General features: G+C 40.0%; 1 protein-coding gene across 1 annotated transcript in view; it reads left to right on the plus strand.

Annotated features, from left to right (window-relative positions):
• The window catches only part of LOC108631670 (uncharacterized), a 176,800-nt gene that overhangs the window by 21,067 nt on the left and 133,848 nt on the right, over nt 1-21,885 (plus strand). The window contains exon 2 of the mRNA XM_018035776.2: nt 20,445-20,560. The gene's annotated coding sequence lies outside the window, so the exon portion shown is untranslated. The remainder of the gene's footprint in view (nt 1-20,444; nt 20,561-21,885) is intronic.

The following is a 21,885-nucleotide window of genomic DNA, read 5'->3' on the forward strand; positions in this document are numbered from 1 at the left end:
ATGGCAAATCCTGTGGCTCGGCAGGTCGTGTTGCTTCCGTCTCGAAATAATTCCAGGAGGTTTCGTTTCGTAACGGAAAAGCCAGATAACAGGAATGGGAATTGAACAAGCAGAAACGTCAAGATAAAAATGGTCGACCGCGTGGACCAACGGTTGGAGGTATGCATAATCGAAAAAAATGAAATGAAATAAGATATTGATTCCTCAGCGAGTTTTACTCTATTCGGTTGTTTTCTTTACTTCTGCTTTTTATCGGGTCCGCGAAATTTATACCGGGTTAATATATTAGATTGGTACGTATGAAGCCTCGTTTTTTTCTGAGGTTTCCATTTTCCAATCAAAAAATGCCTGTCTTGTATTATCTGAATCTATTATTATATCTTCAATTAAAAACGTAATAGTTTGGAGTTTATCAATAACATTTATAATTTCGATTTGTATGTAAAATGAAACATTTATATGCAAATATTTCTTTGACGGAGTGTGTAGAAGTAATTGACAAATTGTTTGAATTAAACACATGATACACGTGTATTTCACGAGAACGTCTGTTACGTTTGAAGAAGATAATATTTCAAATGCACCAACCTAGTATTTCAAAGCATGGACAATTAGCAAGAATTATGGAAACATTTCTTTTTCTCTTAATCTATTGTTCTCATACTTAGTGGAAGAATTAGTTGAAATTGTTACGGCGAAATTGTCTTTGAATTCTGCAATGTGTATAATAAATTGGATAAAGGAAAGTATTGGTTTTAGCTCATTTTCTCGCGCGAATACTGTGAACGCGTTCAGCGCAAAAAGGGAGGCTGGTAGTGAACGTTCCTTTTGATAAAGTAACGTGTAACGAGCAGGAAATTTCGATCAACGAGGCCCACGAGATGATCGATTCGACGGAATCGGTACGAATCCCTCTGTGATTAACAGCTTGGACGGATCGGCCGGTGTCCAATTCACCAAATTATTTTTCCAATCGTTCACAATTTATTCAATGCGACTCGACTCGAATTGTCCGTCCTAACGAAATCACTGTAATCGCTGCCGGCCGGTCAAATGAAAGATTTCATGTTTTAATTAAACTTAAAATTCCCTGCGTTGCAGTTCCAATGCATACATAGGTATGTATGTATGTATGTACGTATGACTACGTGACTTCTTTCCACTGTGCATCGATCTCTTCTCCCGGTAGAATATTTTTCTCATAATTTCGCACAGCGAAATATATTCTTTCGCTATTTTATTTAAATATATTTATTTAAAAATAATTCCCTTTATTTTTTAATCATTGAGTATTGAAACGAGACATTCGAAATGAAGTGTAACATAAAAACTATAATACACATGTCGATCACCGGGTTGCGAAATCAGATCGTTAGATTTTTGTGACCCCGCATCGTAAATTAGAGAATTGTTCAATAAAAATGTCCCTATCGAGCAGCCTTCGCGAGAGAAGAAAGCTCCTTTGTACAGAGAGCGATAGATCAACTCAGCGGATAGCTGACTCGATATAACTTTCGGAGTGAAAGGAATTTCAAATCCATTTCTCCATACATTTTTCTTTCGACCCGAAGGAAAAAAAAAATCCTTTCGGTGTTCGGTCGAGCCTTTCGAAACGAGTTATCGTGCAGCCTCTACAATTGGCTTCGAATTTTATGGCGACCCCTGTCGAAGCATGGGAGCACCGGCACTCTCTTTAAACGTTTAATCGCAGTGAAACGGACTGGTAGCCGAATTGAGGTGATAAGTTGTCGTCGACGCTGCAATTGCCTCTTAGATTGCGTATCGAAGATTGGATAGTTACGTTAACGGTATCATAAACAGCAATTTAGTGAAGACATCTACGAGACTTTCTCTAAATTTAATGGCAACCTATTTTTAAATACGACGATTTCTTTTTGCGCAATTTACGGATCGTGAACGAAGGTCACTAGACTCCGGGTATTTATGGATGATGGATGTATGAAAAGCATACAACGTCTATGTACGAAAAATATGCAAATATAAATGAGATAGAATCTTCGGTATCAGCACGTTTTCAATACTTTCAGTTTGTTTTTAAATTGATGTGGTAGATGTTTTATTTCGGATAAAAATCGACTGCCTATTTATAGTCAGATCACTGAACGGAGATCAATAAAAGACATTCAAAAGGTAGATGAACTCTGAAAACATTTGGATCTGTTTACCCGTGAAATGCAAGCATAAGTCACTGTTGCTCTGCTGTATCGGACACGTGATAGTAATGGTTTGCTACTAAATTGCGCTGTAAATGTGGCCGTCAGCTAGTGTAATTGCGACCACCAGTGTCTGAGTACTTAGGGACATGCTATTCTTCTTCTGCTAATTATATCTCCCATGCAATTAGTATAATACTGTAGTCTTATATTTGTATAAATATTTTAAATCAATATCTAAAACTGTGCCACTTATATTACATGAAAAACTAAATATTATCGTGCCAGATTTATGCGTCGCGGTTCAACTTCGTAGTACAGCTTTCCGCTCGCGAATTAGGTATTGCAAAACAACCCTGGCTGCGACGGTATGCGGTTCTTCTCGGAATTTCCCACCGCGACCTGGAAATTTCGAACCGCGAGGGTAATTAACTATCTCCCCGAATAACAATAAGATAACAGCACCGAGGGGACGGAAGATCGGAAGTAGTGTTGCTCCCATGGCGAACGACGTTGTAACTATCCGTATTACAACGTAGGCGTCTTGCTGTTACACGGCATAATTAAGAGTTATTCAAACTCTCGTAATTGAATTTCGGGATCTAGTTAGATGGTAAAAAGATTGTTTGCCGGTACACTTGAAGCGTTTATACACTTACATATTTCTAATATTTTTTTGCGAATACTTCGAAAAATTAGAATAGTTTTCAGAATCATGCCTCCGATAACATGTATACATGAAAGGGTAAAAGCTGTAACGGGTCTAAATATATAATAAATGATATGATAAAAACTGTGCGAGAAAGATGGAAAGATTCTGGAAATGATATAATTGTTCTGTTAACATGCCTGCATGTGCTGCTATTATGGAAACAAGCAATGCAAATCGCAACTGAACTAAACACGTTTTACCCCCTGATATTAAACTCAAAATCATTTAAGGTGGGCCCCTTGTGTACTTAAATAACTATTAGTTTTGTTATCATTCCTACGATACGGACGGTTGCCGATTCAACGAAACGCGCGTCAAATATAATTTTGAGATTCATGTCTCGTGTAAATTTTCTAGAAATCGGCATGGATAGGTCCACTTGTTCGAAACTGAAAATCTGCATTGACATCAAAACTTATTCAATGACAGTAGAAAGAAATTTCGCCGAGGGAGAAGGACGAAAAGCAATTTGATTCGCACAATATCCAACCAGCTAGCGTCGCGGCAGCCACCACCGGTGGTCCCAGCAATCGTGTCCGGATAGTGGGTACATCGTTTTGGCGTGTTGGCCGTAGCTCGCGAAATATATTGCACTTTCGGGACGAGGTCAGCTGCGACTGTAATTTTGGTACAACATTTATCTCGCGGTAACACCGCGGCTGAGATCTTTATTGAGTCGGATCCAAATATATCGAGTTTAAACGATCCTGGTTGCAAAAGCAGGCCTGCCCCCTACCCTCGCGACTCGTACACAAACCGGACCTGATTGTTCGATCTTTTATTCACGAACTACAAAATAATTACAGTTGTTCTATACACGATTGATCCAAAGACAAAGAGAAAAGAGCAGTAGGCGATTGGAACTGGTTAATACCATTTTTTAAAATAGAGCGTATGATAAAAATGCGAATATTGATGTTTTTAATAAAAGCCTGGATCTGAACGGAGTAGGGGGATTAAAAGAAGAACGGGGGCAAAGTTCCAGTTTCGAAGCGAAGACAACGAGGGAGTAGGTTTGTGATCGATTTCAGCGAGCTTTTAAGATTGTCACACAATGAGAAACACGTTGCCGCGGAAATGGGACACCTTTAATCGGTACGTACGAATCTAGGAAACCGGTTGTTCGTATTACGCCCGGTAAGCTTCCATTGTCTACGAAACATTTTTGCTTAGCCTTAGATGCATACAGCACTGCACATTACTTTCTTATTCTCCGACAACTATTGGACCATTGTTCGAGCTAGGTTCCGGTTTTCAGAAAGTGCAAGATATTCAGATATTATCCAAGATACATCTCAACGGTTCCCTACAACCAAATAAAAAAAATTATGATTAATGAGAAACTATCTAATACGGATAGAATATAAATGCGTCATGGTGTTTCGTATTGGGTAGTACAACCGGACACCGGTGGATTCCTTATGAAAAAGTGGAGGTGTGACAAGCCCAAGAAGGAATAAGAGAACACTGAGTTACATGTTTTATAATATTCCCCGAGACTTTTGAACGGGCGTATATATATGTACAGTTTCTCATTAGAGAAGATCAGACGTATTACAGTCGACAAGTAATGTGGTTTCATTTTGGACATTCGTAACATCCAAACTGAATGAAAGGTATACAGGAGTTAAATCAAAGTTAGAGTTGGACGAAAAGACATTTCAATTTCGCTAAAAGCTTTCATCGATTGCGTTCAGCGTGACGGAACCGGTGCGTTTCATACGCTTCGCGATCGATTTAATAGAATGACGTGACGCATAATTTATGCTCAACCCTGCGGTTCGGTGTGCCTCGTACATCGTACATAGAGTAATAGATACGCAGCAAATCCGCTGCTAGATTTCATTTTATCGGAAACATCGGATCGAACCTGATAATGATTGAACGCGATACTCGGTTACTGGACTTCGTATCCATCGAACGAATTTGCCGAATTAGAGCGTAGACAAAAAATAGCAGTTTATCGTACAGTCATAAGAATTTTTACAATTTCTCTTTCATTGTACATGACTGGGATACTTCCAAATACTTATTAACTATAAAAAAATCTGACTGTCATTAGAAACTATTCAAATTAAAAGCTTGTAATAGTAAAATTAAATAAAATATATAATTGAAACTACATAAAAGATCATGAGTCATATGCATAAATTATCCATACTTCATCTTGAATGTTTTATGTAAAAGTTTTATGTAAAAGTTTGCAAATATGCTTCAAGATACAGATAGAAGTACGCACAGAAGAAAAATTCATAAGTCTGCGTCCATATTGCAGAAGTGATCTTTGAAAGTTCGGAGACGTCGGGTTTTACCGGAAAAAGTCGTTTGAAATAAGTCTTATCGCTTCTTTCTCTGAGAGCTTTTCATCCGGGATTCACCGTTCCGAAATTATTCACTGGCTATTCGTTAGATCGCATACAGTTTTGTTCCTTGTTATCTATACGATGCAGGCAAGTTACTCCGATCAGGAGTAGGATGTAGGATTTGTAAGACCCATCTTTTATTCGTTGAGCAGCTTTTGTTGAAGTCGTACGGATGGATTCTTACGTACGCTTTCAAACAGTTTCGGCTGCCATCGTTGCTATACTTGCTATTTGCTCCTTTTTGTTGTCTCTCCTCTTTCTCCTCGCTTATTCGTAATGATCTGTTCTTTCCCAAGCTCTTCAAAAATATCCAAGTACAAATGTAAATTTTTATTTTCTTGCATAAAATAATGAAGAAATATGTTTGTGATATGAATTTAAAAACTAAATCTTAAGTAGGAACTTGGTTTACTCTCTAATAATTATATGCGTTTGACGCGTCTTGATTTTCGTTAAAAAAGGTTGTAAATAATTTAATGATTTGGCATCGAATGGGCATCGTCCACTGTAACTATGTTCTAAAAATTTTTTAATCCAATCTACAAACTTTCACTAACGAATTCAAATGATCTTCATCTCAGTTCATTTCTGCGAATTAATTCATCATTCATTCTGAAATCAATTCTCGCTGTACGGAAACTCGTATCAGATTTAATTGCACCAAAGTTCATCCGCTTATGAATTCTCCAAAGTTCAAGTAGAGATGCGTGGGCTCGCGCGACGAAAGCCCGGTTCATCCCTCCGAGCATCATTTCCCCATCACCCTCGAAAACGATGCACGGCTCGCGGGTAATCCCATGAGCATTTCAGGACTGTTTTTCATTTGAAATCCCGTGACAGATAAAACACGTATTTATAGGCGATATCAAGAGGCCTCTGATATTTTGAGAAATTTTATCGATTTGATTTTCCTATTTCCTTCTTCTGTTAAGTAACTGACTTAACACGGTTTAATTTGCACAATTATACTTTCTTCTTCACTAGATTCGTGTTATAAAAACGTTTTAAAAACAAGAAAGAAGGACGTTAAATAACAGATTATTGCTAGTTGTGTTCCTCTATTTTTCTATTACTCTCGATAGTAGATATGTCCTAAACTCGGTGCATTTTCGCCCACGTTACTCGGATATTACCCGGGGCAAATTATTAAATTCCACTTGCAAGGGTTTGCGCCGGGCCTTGGACACCCGGAACAAAATAAAATCGTGCATACCTAATTGCAAGTGTAACGTGTTTCTAGCCGCAATTATAATAAGTTGAGAGACGCTTCCCGCGTGCTCTTTGTACTTGCGTGTTACACGAAAATTTCAGTTTCTCGTTGCCCGAGAACGGTCTGTCCGAATCAGTTGGGTACAAACCACTCGGAAAGATTACTATCGGTGAGTGGACGATTCTCTAACCGGCATCTCCTATTCCCGCTTGCATTACCCCTAATGGGATCATGACGATATTCTTCGAGTCGGGCCGATAAAAATTTTCCAATTAAAACGCGACGGTGAAAGAGGAAGAGAGAGAGAGAGAGAGAGAGAGAGAGAGAGAGAGAGAGGAAGATAAGAGGATTAAGCGCATCCAGCGCGTTCACCAACTCGCCTGCACGGACATCAGAAGAGACTCATTAAAGGTATTTCGAACAGGGACACAGGAAAAACAAGATACGCTTATTCGATCTAAAAGGTGGACCAAGTTCCCGCACCGGGAACTAAACTGCTTCCAACGGGAAACTTTCGCTTTGCAACCAGCTAGAGCTATTTAGTTGCCGGGGTCCAAACCAATGATTGCTCTTGTTATTACTCGGAGACTTGAAAGCAAGAAAATTCAATTAGCCTTCCGTTTCGTTGACATCAAAGTACAACCAACACCCCGCCACAGTCTGCAATCTTGTCTCATGGTTTTCTCGCGAATCTTCATTCTCGGAAGTCATTCGATCTTTTCCATCGTAAAACCTTTGAACATTTGAATTCATTCAGAGAACAAAGGTTTAACTCGAATAAGCACATAAACAGAGTAGGAACACAATGAGGAAACATTTAACTGTAGAATGTAACTTTTGATACTTGTTCATCCACTGTTTAACTTCCTCGCGAATCTCGACGAAAATCATTCGGTTTTCTGCACCCTGGAATCTTTGAAGTGTAAGTTCACTCAGAAGATCAAAGGTTTAAATCGAATAAATACGTAAACAGACAGATCAGAAAGACAATGAGGAAACACTTAACAGTGGAGTGCAATCTTTGAAGCTCGTCTATCTAGTGTTTGGCAACAATCGTACGAAACGTTTCGTATCTTGAAATCCACTTAAAGGACGCGATGCACTTCCCATTATCGTCGGTTGCAAGATTCACGCGATGTTTCCAAACGTGAGAATTCTGCCTGGTTGTATCAGACGTAATCGCGGCCTCAACAAAGGAGCACTTAATCTTACATCGGTGGTAGATACATCGAATCGATCCTGGAAAGTGCAGACTCTTAATGGACGTACATTAATTTTCGAGCTCCTTTCAGCTGTCTGTCAACGGGCAGCCACGTCGTTTCTAGGTTGCATCGCCCGTTGCTTACCCTCAAAATATTTGCCCCCGTGCACCGTGTGTACCCGGTGACAATATATTCGTCCGTTGAAATTCAAGCACGACCAGCCATTATAATTCATCCAGTAGTGATCGAGAAACGACGATTCTCGTTGAGAACGCGACCCATTAAAGAGAAAAAAGACGCGAACATTTCGCGCGAATCCTCTCTGCCACATTTTATGCTCTCCGTACAGAATTTTTCTTTCTTTCTCTACTATTTTGTTCTATAATAGAAAATCGACATTTAGAAGGTTTGTTTCCAATCGAAGCGCGGTGTCGGATGAACGGCGGTCTTTCAGGGAACACGCGAAGTACTTGGAGTTACTCTGAAACCCGTGCAAAGCTCCTAAGAAAATTCGAACGCTACGTGTAATAGTTTGGCTGCATGTTTATGCGTACCTCGTGGATCGATTTTCTCTGCTAGCTCGTCCGGGGATTCTAATAATTAATCGAACGTCAAATTTACCCTGCATGATGCATCGTTTCTATCCCTTCGAATATTTTATGCACGAAACGTGAACGCGAATATTTGGAAAGTGTGAATGTCAAAACCTTCGGCAATGTGTAATGGAACTCTTGAATTATTGACACAATCTAAATAATATTCTAATAATGAATCGTTAATTTCCTGAATAATATACAATTTCTAATTATTCTCTAGATACATCGTACATACATACAATATTAAAAAAGTTATTCAATTTCGAAATGTATCAGTGATAAACTAAAATGCATTCGTCTTTCAAATTCATTTCTATTTACTTATTCCCACCACCTATCGTAAGTTTCAGCAATACTACCAAGGCATTTGCTTCCAATCTCGAAGAATAACGAAACATCGATAGCGAGAGCATGAAACTCCCATGAAAAATCCGAAGTTCATCTGTAATAATCTTGCCAACTGTTTATGCGGCAACCGTAATACAAAGCTGTCTATAAAAAGGCAATATTCAGGGTAAATGCATAGCCGGAGAAATTGTAGGAGATTTACGGGCTTGGAAGTATACCGATTTTTGATTTGACACCCACCCTACCAAATTCCGATCGCGTGGTGCGTGCACGCACGTATACGCCGACTACGTTCCTTATTTATGAGTTGCGATTTTATGGCCTAGTCGTTTCTCTCAGTTCTCGGTTCTCGCTCTGATCGTCATTTTCGCTTGGGGAACGCCATGGTCGACGACGAAACTCTCGATAGTCAGTCATACTGAATCTGTTATATGTATTAGTATTTCATGGGTATGAAGCGTCGTTGTTTTGTTTCGGTTTTCAGTTTCCAACCGATAGACGTCTATCCTATTTTGTCTCTTCATTTGTTATGGACTGAACAGTTTGGAGTATGTGAAGAAAATTGATAGTTAGATTGCGGATTTTTTTTGTAAAATAGGGCGATATCTCATATACACCAATAGTAATACAGTTTTTTATGGTTTTGAAACATTGATATATGCCCTTATTCATAATCAGTAGTGTGAAAGATACACACGTAGTTTCTTTCGTTGTATCAAAAAGTTAAATTCGCAGTTGTTATGCGCATATTCTATCGGCAATTATTTAAAGTTTTGCTGGGGCTGGAAATTGATTTTAATTTGGCTGTAACTTTGGGCAAGCGTCGCGACGTTACGTGCCTCATGCGTCGTTGAGTACGAATTTAATAAACTGAATTTGACGGTGCATTTTACGAATCCCACGAGATAAAAAAAGTCCAGAATCCGAACGACGCGACTTTTCGTGACTTCGCATTTTGATTAACTCGCGAAGCCAGCGAATTGGTGAATTAACGGCGGAATTTTCAAACCACTACTACCGTCAATTTCATTCAGGAAAAGTGTGAAATTTGTCGATTTCAGAATTCCAGTTGATAATTAAATGAAATTCAGTCAATTTCATCAGAATTTTTATTAATAAATGGATTGAATGAATGCTGGTACAGTTTTATAGAAACTAGAAAAGCCAAGTATTTTACAATAAAATTGTACAATAAAATTTTATATCGAACGTTTTTATTGAATTCAAAGAATAATTTTTCTATTCGTTCATATGAAATTTGGATTTCTGTAAAAATTTTCAAATGCAATATAATTTTTCCGAAAGTCTCGAAATCATCCCTATGTATTAAATGTTATCCGGAATTAAAATCTTTGCATCCTTTGAACGTGGCTTCGACGCGAACTCACGTTCGCCCTGTTTCTGAAAACCGCATAAACGAAAACTTTCAGAGAAGTATGTTCCCATTTCCATCGACGAATTTTTTCAATGCCTTTTATTCTTTCATTCACCGCGCCGCGCCGACCCCTTGGTAGTCGAGTATTATTCCTGCTAATTAAGTAGTTCAAGTTACAAGTGCCTTCGCTGGTTCACCGAGACGGTGAAAAATTTAAGGACGTCCCCTAGGTGAAAAGTGGGATCGCTTTAACCGCGGGTCAACTTCGCCGCCGGTCTTTTTTCCGTAGACGAAAGTTTGATGAATATTTCTGGACATTAGAATTAATTTCGAGAAATTGTCAGGGAGCAAAATAAGTTAACTAATTGCACATCTCTAGTTTCTTAAGAAGTTTTTCATAAAGTTTCAGATAGAAAATTACGCAGATATCTGTTAAAGTTCCGTGCCATTTTTGTCTGACTTGGCCATTTGATGTTTCTGTGCATAAAATAAATATGTCTGCGAGTATCATTTATCGTACACGTGGCCTGACGGTCAAGTTTAACGTGTACCATAAATGGTACCACGGAACATGTTAAATAATGAAAAATCATGGATTAATATAAATTTCGTTAATTACAGCTTGCACAATTTCCCCGCATTATCGTATGATCTACAAGCATTGGCATGTTACATATTTCAGATTCGTTTTTAACCCCTCGACGGTGCGTGACTTGGCTCCGTTTACGTGCAATCTCGTTGTTTGTCGAATAATATTAAAACGAATGCAACGGTGAAACGCAAACGGGCATCCAAATATTTGCCCGACCGCGCCGGCGGAAGTATTTTCCCCAAACGTTTTGTTTATCCTGTGCGCTTTATCCTGATCGCGAGAAAGCTGCACGAGTGATGTCCAAGGCAAACACAGAAAAAGGTCCTTTTTACGATCTTTGTTGTATACAATTTCTGTCGTCCTTTTTCTAGTTCGAAACGAACGCTGGGCTGTGTGTAAGTGCAACTACGGTTATTTTCCTTATTAACGCAGACCTTTCTCTTCTCAATTTTATAGAACGCTCGTTCCCATTGAAAATCAATGGAGTGTCCTGTTCGTTTCCCCTCGAGTGCACATAATTGTCGACGGTAAATGAATGTTCGTCTTGCGTAAACGAAACGGATCGTCTCTCGGGTTCCTCGAACGCAATTAATCTTTCGAGTCTCGGGGTTATCCTTGCTTCAGGTTCTTTTTCCTCTCCTCCGGATCCTTGTTGCTTCCACTTCTGACTACTCGTCTTAAATAATTGTCGAAAGGTCGAGGAATCGTCTTTTTCTGCTCGCAGCCATCCTGAAGGTATCTTCGATATTTCTACGATTCGTTAGTAACGTATCGATTGCCGCACCCTTATATTTGCGTCGTTGGGGACTTTGTCGCGAGTATCATAGTACGTACACGTTCGCGTAATGTCTATTAACAACTTCTTTATTATTAGCGTGGCTAAAGGAGACCTGCTCGATTCATTCTTTTTTACTATCGCTCGAGATTGAATGAACGCCGGAGTTTATAGGGTGTCATACGTGTGTTCCTCTTTTAAACTGTGCAAATCACTTTTTTCTTCTTTTTCATTACTAGATTGAAGATGTTCTGCATTTACAGAAAAGGTGTTTGTACAGGAAATATAAGAAATGTATTCAATATCCAAAGAACATAGACTGTCGAAAGTGTGATGCATATTATTATTTTGTTTGATGAACTTTGTTGATTTTTGTGATTTACATTTTCTTACCGAAGAACATCTATGCTTTATCTCATTATCTTCGTTATTATATGTCAAATTGGAGATAGTATAGTTTGGAACATAATCTATCAATAAGATTTACAGTTACAACTTTATAATATGGTATGTAAAAGAAACGAAGGAAATTTTGTTAAGTTTTGCAATGCTGGTATGTCATGGATGTGAAGTGGGAGAATATTAATTGTAAGAACAGTCGATGACGATGTAAGCAACGTCGGCGTGTTGACGCGAATTCGAGGGGGTGAGTTCTCGAGTGGAGGAGTGGCGAACACGACGGGCACTCGAAACGCGAGAGAAACGTGGTCCGTGTCGTCTATAACATTCGTCTTCCCGTGACAAGGCAGCAAATTGGTTTTGAGGCTATCAAATTAATGCCGTCGGACAGAACCAGCTGCTACGGATTGCTCTCCTAAGAAAATCGAAATCTGTTTTAGATATGTTCAATTTAATATCTTGTAACTTCAACGTAGTCAGTCAACGTCTTTATGAAACTCTAATTATAGAAATGATATTTGAAATAAATATTAATGTATTTAAGTATGTAGTGTTAAAATAGAATTGTTTATTACAAAGAAGAACTGTTTAGACTTATAAATTTAATCGCTTTTTGTATAAAAGCGCGATGTTGAATATTTTAATCTTCGCATTCTAACTCATAAACGCATTAGGACTTCAGTGGGAGACACTTATACGTATACAGTGTACATAAACTTTAATTTCCCGTCCGTTAATATTCATAAGTCGACCGGTTGTGGGCGTGTTTTATCGGCAATTAAGTTCGACGCAAACGGGCGATAAGAGTTGAGAAGCGGGCGAGAGCTGGAAGTTTAAGGCCCGTGTATAGCTGTGTACTTACTACGTACGCGTTCCGCATATCATAAGATTTCCCAGGGGCCTCGTAGCTCATACAGATGCGTAGTGACTATCTTTGCCTTTGCCACTTCACTATCGCGCAACTTTGTCTTGACATATCAAGCAATATTCCTCGCCTCACCTACGTTTCTTCATAATGCTCGCGATTCTTTCTTATCATGGAATTGCCAATGCTAACTGGAACTAACAATGAAAGGGATGTTGCTTCAAAATTCTTACGGGAAACTAGTTTCTTTGTTAGGAGACTCAAAGTTTTTAGCGAATGAGATTCTGCACCTGGAAATATTTAAGTTTGGAATCTGGCGACTTTATGTTATGTGAATGTTTTTATAAAAATTTCAGCTTTCATTATTCTTTTACTTCGATCATCCTAAATTTAATATTCCATATTATCGTTCGAAATTAGCTGATGCAGTAGGACCCAAAATGATACGCTGATTTTTGTTTTTCTAAACATTTCTCTGTGAAAATAATTTTGGGATTCACTGTATGCGACTGAACCCAATCGATTTAACTCGCAACTCTGATACCTTTGAGTTCCCTTTCCTCTTCCTCTTCAAAACAAAATTCCCTTTGCACGTGCAATCAGGGAAACTATACACCCAGCACAAAGAGCAAGAAATCGTTACTCTTAATTAGCCTATCGGATTGCGTAATAGGCGCGTACACGAAACACGTTCGACGAACGCCCGTCAACGTGGTGTATATCATAACGACTCACATTCAACGTCTTCCCATCCTATAATCGAGTATGCGTTCAACGGAAGGAACAGCGGTTGACAGCGAAGGAGAAACACCCTCAACCTCACAATCACCTGCCTCTATCAGGTGTTTAACTCGAAAACTTAGGCACAAATTGTCGAACAGATTGAGACGACGCAAACAAGTCTATCGATCCCGTTTATAATTAGAAGTGACAATTTAATTTATCCAATAACAGGAACGACTTTTCTTCTACAGCAAAAGGCAGTAAGAAGATTCTTGTTATTTATGAGTTTGACAATTGTCGCATTTGTTCTCTGTATGTTCGAGTTATAGTTAGGGTTGCAAAAATGAAAGTGGGATCACTGAGATTGGTAAAAGACTAGTGCAAGTGCATCCCAACCTGTCCCTTTTTTGTTTCTACTTTTACATAGGAATTACAAGGCGCGAAGTCTCATTTCAGCCACTGGATTCATCCCGACACGCTTTTTTTCACCCTCGCCGGAGCACGAGGCTGACAGCCTCTTTTCCTCCTCTGTCCCTGTACTCGAAGATCCCTCTTGGTTTTCTCGGTTGCTGTCGCGAAGTAAGAGCGAAGTTGGCCGGCGGTCGTCGCGATGGCTTAACGTGTTTCACGGTGATGAAGTGTTTCTTTGCAGTTTTAGCCGGGTTAAACTGCGAAACTCGTGTGCTCTGCGTCGTCCGCGGCTTTCCGCGAGTTTTCCAGCGAAACCCTTGGACCCAGGTTTCGCGGAATTACTTTGCTCACCCCGTCTTGTCGGCTTCCGTGGCGAAACTTTACTCGACCCCGACTTCCCTCCAGTTCTTTCCATCCTTTTTTTGGTTGTAATTAATTGAGTTAGGTGTGTCGGATAAATACAGTGAACGATACTTTTTCATCGTTTTTTGATGTTTGCGAGTGTGACATTCAATAGGCAGTACTTACTGCCGTTTATATTTTTCGATACATATTAATCTGTATATTTTAATATCTTCTTCCTTTATCGTTCCACTATTAAATGGAAAGCGTATTGCGACAACTATAAACGAAATACGATATTCTGAATGATAATGGCCTTCATAAAGCAGACGTCTGTCCCTAGCGTGGCGTCCGTCTCAAAAGCATGCCAGCGCCCAAAGTGTATGTGTGTTTTTACGTTCGAGAAACAGAGAGGATGTTCCGGGTAATAAACTTGCGTGAGGTAGCTGACAAGAATGGCGGGACGCGAGAAAATGGAATATCGTGTGTTCCATGGACTTTAAGCTTCATGGAAATCCTAAGCATAATGGCGTTTCCCTGTAAGAAAAAAATAAATGAGAGAGGAGCGGTAACATTCGCCTCCGTCATTTTTCTCTCGTACCTAGCCGCGAGGCGAATTTTACGACTCGGAAACACGGAGAAAAAGGTAGTAAGTGAACTTTAGCACTCCTTCGACTAGTTTTTCGACGAATCGATGCTCGGTGACTCTGAAGTGGTTGAACTCTTTCTTTGTCTCGGTTTCCATGCTTGCTTCCTTTATCGCTTCATTCTCTAGTTCTTTTTTTTGGTTCACGTATGTCACTTCTGGTCTATCGTTTTCTATTCGGTCGCGGAGGAAGGAAATTTAGCAGGCTGATGGTACGCGAGAGTATTCTGTGACTGCGTGTCGGTGTTGCATTTCGATCGATCGTTTCTCCGAAAACGAAAGGAAAGAAGAAGAGAAAAACATTGAACAAGGCCTAGCCAGCTAGCCTGGTGACCGACTCCTTTCCGTTTTCTACTCTGTTTAGTTTTTATCCGTGCGTTAGGGCGAGTTGGAAAAAGGAGGAGAGAATTGAAAAGCGTCCAAAAAGGTCGATCGAACCAGCCGGCTTTCTTGCGACGCCAATAATGCTTGTGTCGCCCTTGTTCCTATATAGATTTATCATCTGACTTGATGGCCGGTCTCAACTACGAAACGAACGTTTGCCCATTTTCTTCACTGGATGCTTGTTTCGATTCTTCGTGCTCGACTCCATGTTTTTCACACGATTTTTCATCTCGCGTGTACATCTGATCTCGATTTCTCAGGATTATTTAATAAGTAGGTTGCGAATTTCATCTTGTGTAGCAAATATGAACAATACATCTAATGTGCACGGTTATAAACGTACAAGTACACAATCGTTATGTTTGAAAGCTAAAACAAATCTCAATTTAGATTTCATCTTTTAAAGTGGCATACAAATTTTATTTGGAATAGAAGTCCGCAGTATATTAATAAACCTAGAAATCCTTGAGAAAAGTATTTTTCTTCAAAAGATCAAAACGTAAGAAGTAAAAAGGTCAATTAGATTCTATGATTTTGAAGATGAACAAAAGAATTGATTCACTTACCCCGAAGAGGGATCTCGTACGCTGCTCGAGTAGACGGTAGGGCGAGTTCACAAAGGAGCATCTGGGATTTCTTCTCCCGAGGATACAGAGAAGCTACCCGACGAGAATAGCGGTCACGTCGTCGTGGATACTAGCTAGAATCAAAACTGTACCTTTAACCGGAAGAAACGGAACAATTGCAATCCTCTGCGGAATCAACAGTCACGTTCTTCCCCTGACGATTACTGCACTTGACAATCCAACTTCGTGAAGTACCTTTTGGCTTCCCCTTAGCATCATAGCATCATGATGACTTGCAAATACCATTTAGAATGGTATCGATTCATCCTTCCTTATCGACTCACTCCTCTTCGAGTTTTCTCCTAATCTGGATTAGTCCTATTGAAATTAGGAGAGCATTCTAAATTTTATCTGATGAATAGACTTCGAATATTTATGCACGATAAATATGAAAGGAATATTTGACATTTATGCTCCATAGGATATAATTGGACGCCTATTTAAATGTAATTTAATGCGCAGAAAATATACAACATATCAAAAGTTGCATCCACATCAAAATGCTTAAATGCTAAAAGAACTACAGTTTTTAAATTGACGTCATAGACGATTTATTTTGCTTAAAAACTCGTAATTTATTCAAAGACTTGGGTTCATTTCTCTGTCCACCCTCTTCCTGTTTGTTCGATTCTTTTTCGGTTTGAAGCGCTCTGGTCACTTTCCTTTGAGAAAGCTTAAAGAATCGGACGAACGCGATCGAATAAACTGGTAGATACGCTTTTGTCGCAGCTTCTTCAGGATGGTTTCCGTGTTGTTCCGGGCGAACAAATATCCGTTGACGAAAAAATTGCGTCGTTACTGACGTGAACGCGGTGAGTGAAAGGACGACCCGGATTCGTAGTTGAGAACTGGCTGAATAAATCGCAGAAGCATCGATGAAAGCCGGCTAGACAAATTTACTTAGCCGCTCAGGTTTTAATCTTGAATGATGCTGGATTGAACAGACAAATGCGCAAACGTATCACTGCGTATCGTTCACGTTTTAATCGATCTTGTTTATCGATTGCCTCTCTCTGCTATCAATTTAGTCACATTCCCTCTACATAATTCTTGCGATTAACGATTTGCATTCGTTAAAGGTTGTCCACATCGATATTCTCGTCTCGAATGTATCTCGAAAACAATGGAATTAACCAGCTTGCTATTAAAAAATTTTTGTTAAAACGTTAAAATCAGCATAACAGAAAAAGTCTGTAAAGTTAGATACAAAAAATGATAACTGCATCTAAAACTTTATGGGAAATCACAACAAATCCATGAATAGAAAGGGATAACGGCGCGAAACGATTTTGAACGTTAACGCGTGGGCGTTATTTCGCATGGAAATTGACCGGACGCCGCGGAACACGAACTATTGCATACGTTATCAATGGTCGCGCGATATGTCCACGCAAACCTCGTCGATCTTTTACTTTGAAATGCGTGGAAAGAGTGCCAATCGTGATAGCGGATTTTTCCCGCCGACACCACTGTTTCTTGGTGCAGCCGATATTCCGGAAATGGATTAGAGAACAAATGGCGTGTACCTGTCTATATCTTGTTTCTTTGTTATCTCCTATGAATGTAATATTTCGCAGTTCGAATGGAATTTGATATTAAATTTGGTGGAATCTGATGTAGTGAATCTGAAATATGCGACTCTGTAATTCAAAGTTTAAATCCACTCTCAGCGAAATCGATTAATTTCTCTCTTCCCTTGCCGTTTCAGTTTATTGATAAGTTTAGATTCCTGTTATCCTTAATAATGACCGAGTTTACGAGCTTAAGATTTGTAGATATTCATGTTCGTGCAATCACATTCTCGTGGTATACTTATCATCGAATGGCGCTACACCGGCCAGATATGTCTGTGGTATGACATCTTCCATGGTAACGTGTAATTGGGAACGTAGTTTACTTCGCTTGTTTCTGAGGCTTGCATTTCCCGATGACTTCCAATTCTGTTATGTCTCATCATCATCATTTCTGATTTCACAGAAAGTAAATTCTAATACATATAGCTAACAGCATAATTCGAGTTCTTAAATTGATTAAATTTTTATCAAGGACAATTTAAAGAATAACCGAGACGGGAGTTTTGGAGAGATTTTGGGAAATAATATTTGTATATTCAGAGTGGTTCGTCGATAAGAAGTCGATCGATACAGTTCCATGCGAAATCAAGGAAAACGGACACGAGGCTCTTGCAAATCAATTTCTGTGCCCTGTTCCTTCGTGGAATCTCGTTTCGCGAATCCGATAAATTGCATGGAGATATCGATGCCATCCACCCCTACCCGGCTGGATTATTGTATCTTATTACGAACCGGTACAGAAATTGCCTCGTAATACCTTGTCGTTTTTCTCACGGCGCGGATCACGCAATTCGCGAAGCCAGTCGCCTATTAAATTATCGGAATTCTGTTTCGCGATTAACCCCCGCTAGCGTCGATCACCTCGCCTTTTTATTTGCTTCTTTATCTTTATCCTTTGTAATACATCAACTATCTACTTCAGATAATTTCTTTGATCTATAATTTGTTGCCTTTGTCAATATGACAATTAGATACTATGGTGGAAGAAAGGCGTCTTGGCACTCGTGTAAGATAGATTAAATGTCAAACATGATTAGAGGTATTCAACGCAAACACGAATCAAGGGAACTCCCTTGTGCCGCCGCATTCTGCGGAGAACCTCAAAATCAACTGGTTTTAGCTAGTTTCATGCTAGCTCGCGCAATTACTGAACGTTTCCGTCCTTAATGACGCGGTCCTGTTCGTATTCGCGAGCATACATCGAAGTCTCGTAATTGTAAGACAAGCAACCCGCCTTGAACCACCTCCAGTCCTTCCTGTTGGTTCGACATCCGTCTGTTCCTGCTCTAATGTTTTCTGACACTTGCCGTTCCTTTGATGTTTAATCACAGTGAGATCCTCTATTTTATGTACAGAATCAGTCTGAAAATCAGTTTCTCTTTCATTTAAAAAAATTGATCATCGACAAATTAGTGATTAAATTTTTCTTGTGTACAAAAATAATATTGTTTTATCTCGTTTCGCGTAAAGATAGTATCAGATTGTCATGCAAAAACAAACAGCAGAAGTCAACGGAACAGCAGTTTTGTTCGGTCACGTAGTTTCTTAGCGGTCAGTGCAGTTGAAGTAAATCAGTCCGTGGTGCACGTTGCGCAAACAGCCAAGGAATCCACAGTATAGGGTGGAACAGATCAATCGCTGAGTAACTAGACTCGAGGGAAACAGAACTAACAACAATAAAAAAGAAGGGAAACCTTTAGGACTAGCAAACGAGCTTGTGCATGTCGATTGTTGCGAAAGTACACGGCAATTAGCGGTTCATCGGCGGCGAGCAATTGAATAGGAAAGTTCCGAAAAACAGAGGTGGCTGCGTCGGACACGCGTGCTTCGCCGTGCTCGGGTTCATCAGCGTGATTGGTGTGCTTCGGAAACGAGCCGGCCGGGGCTGTGATCGAGCCGCGGAATTCGCAATTGGCCCGCCATTCCCGTGTTCAACATTTAACGCACGCGTTTCACGGAACCTCGCGGCATTTTCTTGGTGATCCAGGATGAGGCGGCTTTACCTAGGATTATGAGCTCGCACCTGAATATCGACAGCTTCCTCGTGGCCTCGTCTGTCACATCGATTTGCAATTACGTTACGGAGAGCTTCCGGTACGATAATCGGGTCTTGGGAATGATTTAGTCGCCGTTGTCGAGTTACAGATACATCGATTTTAAATGTGCATTATAGAATATTCAAGTTAATTCTTTGATTTACCGTTTTTTGATTGAGTAAAGGAGTATCAAGGAAGAGGAGAATATGGATCGTGATCTAACGTCGCAAGGACAGTTGAAAGTTCGATTTGAAGCAAAGTAACTGTAATTTATAGTTCTGCTCGGTCGTACTGGAGCCGGTCGACCGGTTTCGAACTTCCTCCGGATCAAAGTTAGCGTCCTTGGGCTCGGTGAACCGCAAGGCGATAAAATTGTACATCGTCGAGAACGAAACGAACCGCTATTGATAGACCTCGAACGTGTTAAAACGCGTCGCTAAGCCTCGTGATGTTTCGTGACAAACTAGACGAGACGGGGACACGGGTCAGTTTCAAACAGGATACAGGGGATTTGGAATTTCACCACAGGGATGATTATGCTCACGGGACGGTGGATGAGAGACAATTGCATGGTCTCCTATCGGTGTCAGACAGGGCGCGCATGCGGCCATGTAAGCCGATCAGAAATTGTAACCCGACAAGAATTGCTATATCAATGGGGAACGTGGTACGCGCCTGATATCTGACCGAGAGTTCCAATTCCGAAATTCGACTACAGTTTCTAGGATTTGATCGAAGTCAAGTGGATTTCGTGCGTGATCGAATTCTTCGTACATACCAAACGAAGTTTGAAAATTTCGATGTATCGAATAAGTTCAAAATGGAAAAAGAATTATATAACTATATGAAATTGTGTGCATGATGTGTCTGAATTATAAAGTTTATGTAATAATAGTATAAAGTGTCCGCGTCACATTTTTGCAAAAATTAAATCCGGTATTGAGTTTGTGACCAGTTGTATATTCCGTATAAAAATTGGCAATTGAGAAAAGACTATACAAAATGCATTATGAAAGCAATTTGTCTTTCCGGTTTCTGTTTTCTTCTATATTGCATGGGAGTTTGAAAGGAGAATTCGTATTTGATTGCAGGTTGAAGCGATCCTGAATGTAGCATCGACGCATTGATCCGTTTCACTCCCGATGCTCGTCCATTCATCCCCGAGATACCCGAAGGTCGGCCAGGCAGGAGTCACAGAAGAATCGGGGTGAGTGGACCAAGTTCCGTTCGATTATTTTTCACCGTAGCGCGAGTCGGTCACTGGTAGAGAAGTGAACGGGACGCGCCGATGTTTTCTCCCTCGCATTCTTCCGAATCAACCCTCAGTTGCCCGAAACTTTTTGGCGCGATTCCACGACCGGTTTCGCGTGTATATCGGGCTTAGAAGGCGGGGGTATCGTTGCGCGAAAGCTTCCAATTCCACTGGCGATCTTTTAGCGGCGTTAAATGATAGCAATTTGTCGTGGAACGGTAACGAGCTCGGCCTATTTTCACGTCGAACGACACACGAAAGCTCGGTGGTTACTCGATAAAAAAATAGCGTATCATATCTCGGATGATTTCTCAACTCGAAACGGTACAGAAACTCGGTACACAGTGCACACGGCTGCGTTTTCTCAAACTGTCTTCCGGCAAAATGGACCGTGAAATTGTTGGCAGAACTCTTAATAACCTGCGTTATAAAGCGAAGTTATCCGCGATATTTCACCTCCCCCCCCGCACCTCCTTGTTAAATTGCGCCATCGGTATTTTGTACCGTTGCACTCCTCAGGGATCCATTTTCTTCGAGATTAATTTACAAATCGCCGAGATTTGTTCACTTAATTGAGACATACAAAATGTCTACTTTTTCACATTGGCTAAATCAATAAGAGATGTCGTTTAAAATTATTCACTATATACGACATGGTATTATACACTATAAAACTTCCCCATTGTGTAATGAATTCAAATAAACAAGGTATGATTAGACTTAATGTTTTCAATCATGTAGATTTTTACTAAAAGGTTGTGTGAGTTATGTATGTACATCTATGGATGACTTTACAGAAATATTGTTCCGAATATTTAGCAAGCATCGGATATCGTGCAATGCATTAGGGAATCCGATTCGCAGTTGATCGATGCGTGGATTGGCTACTAATTTGCAACGAGTCCATCGATCGCTTTGGGTTACGTGTGTAGTTACCCAGCGAGAATAATCGCAGCGAGTTGATCGTAATCTTTCATTTGGTCGGTTCAGTTTATTTCGAATCGCAATATCGACTTTCGAACGCGGACGATAAAATTGATGCACCCCTGTTTAACGGACACGTTCAGCCGCATTTTCGCTTAAGTACGTGTGTCAAGTATAAAATCAATTACATTATCTGGCGTATAATTATGCCTCTTGATCGGCGAACGAGGAAACCGCATTGCAGTTATGACAAAACAAAGTTGGTTATTAATACGCGCGTTTTGAATCGTTGACTTATGTATGTATGTACATCGTTCACGATTTATTCGTGTGCGTAACGATGCATTTACGTGCAT

This window comes from Ceratina calcarata, unplaced genomic scaffold (genome assembly GCF_001652005.2).
Source record: "Ceratina calcarata isolate Rehan_Ccalc_2016 unplaced genomic scaffold, ASM165200v1 scaffold92.2, whole genome shotgun sequence".
Classification (NCBI taxonomy): Eukaryota; Metazoa; Arthropoda; class Insecta; order Hymenoptera; family Apidae; genus Ceratina; species Ceratina calcarata.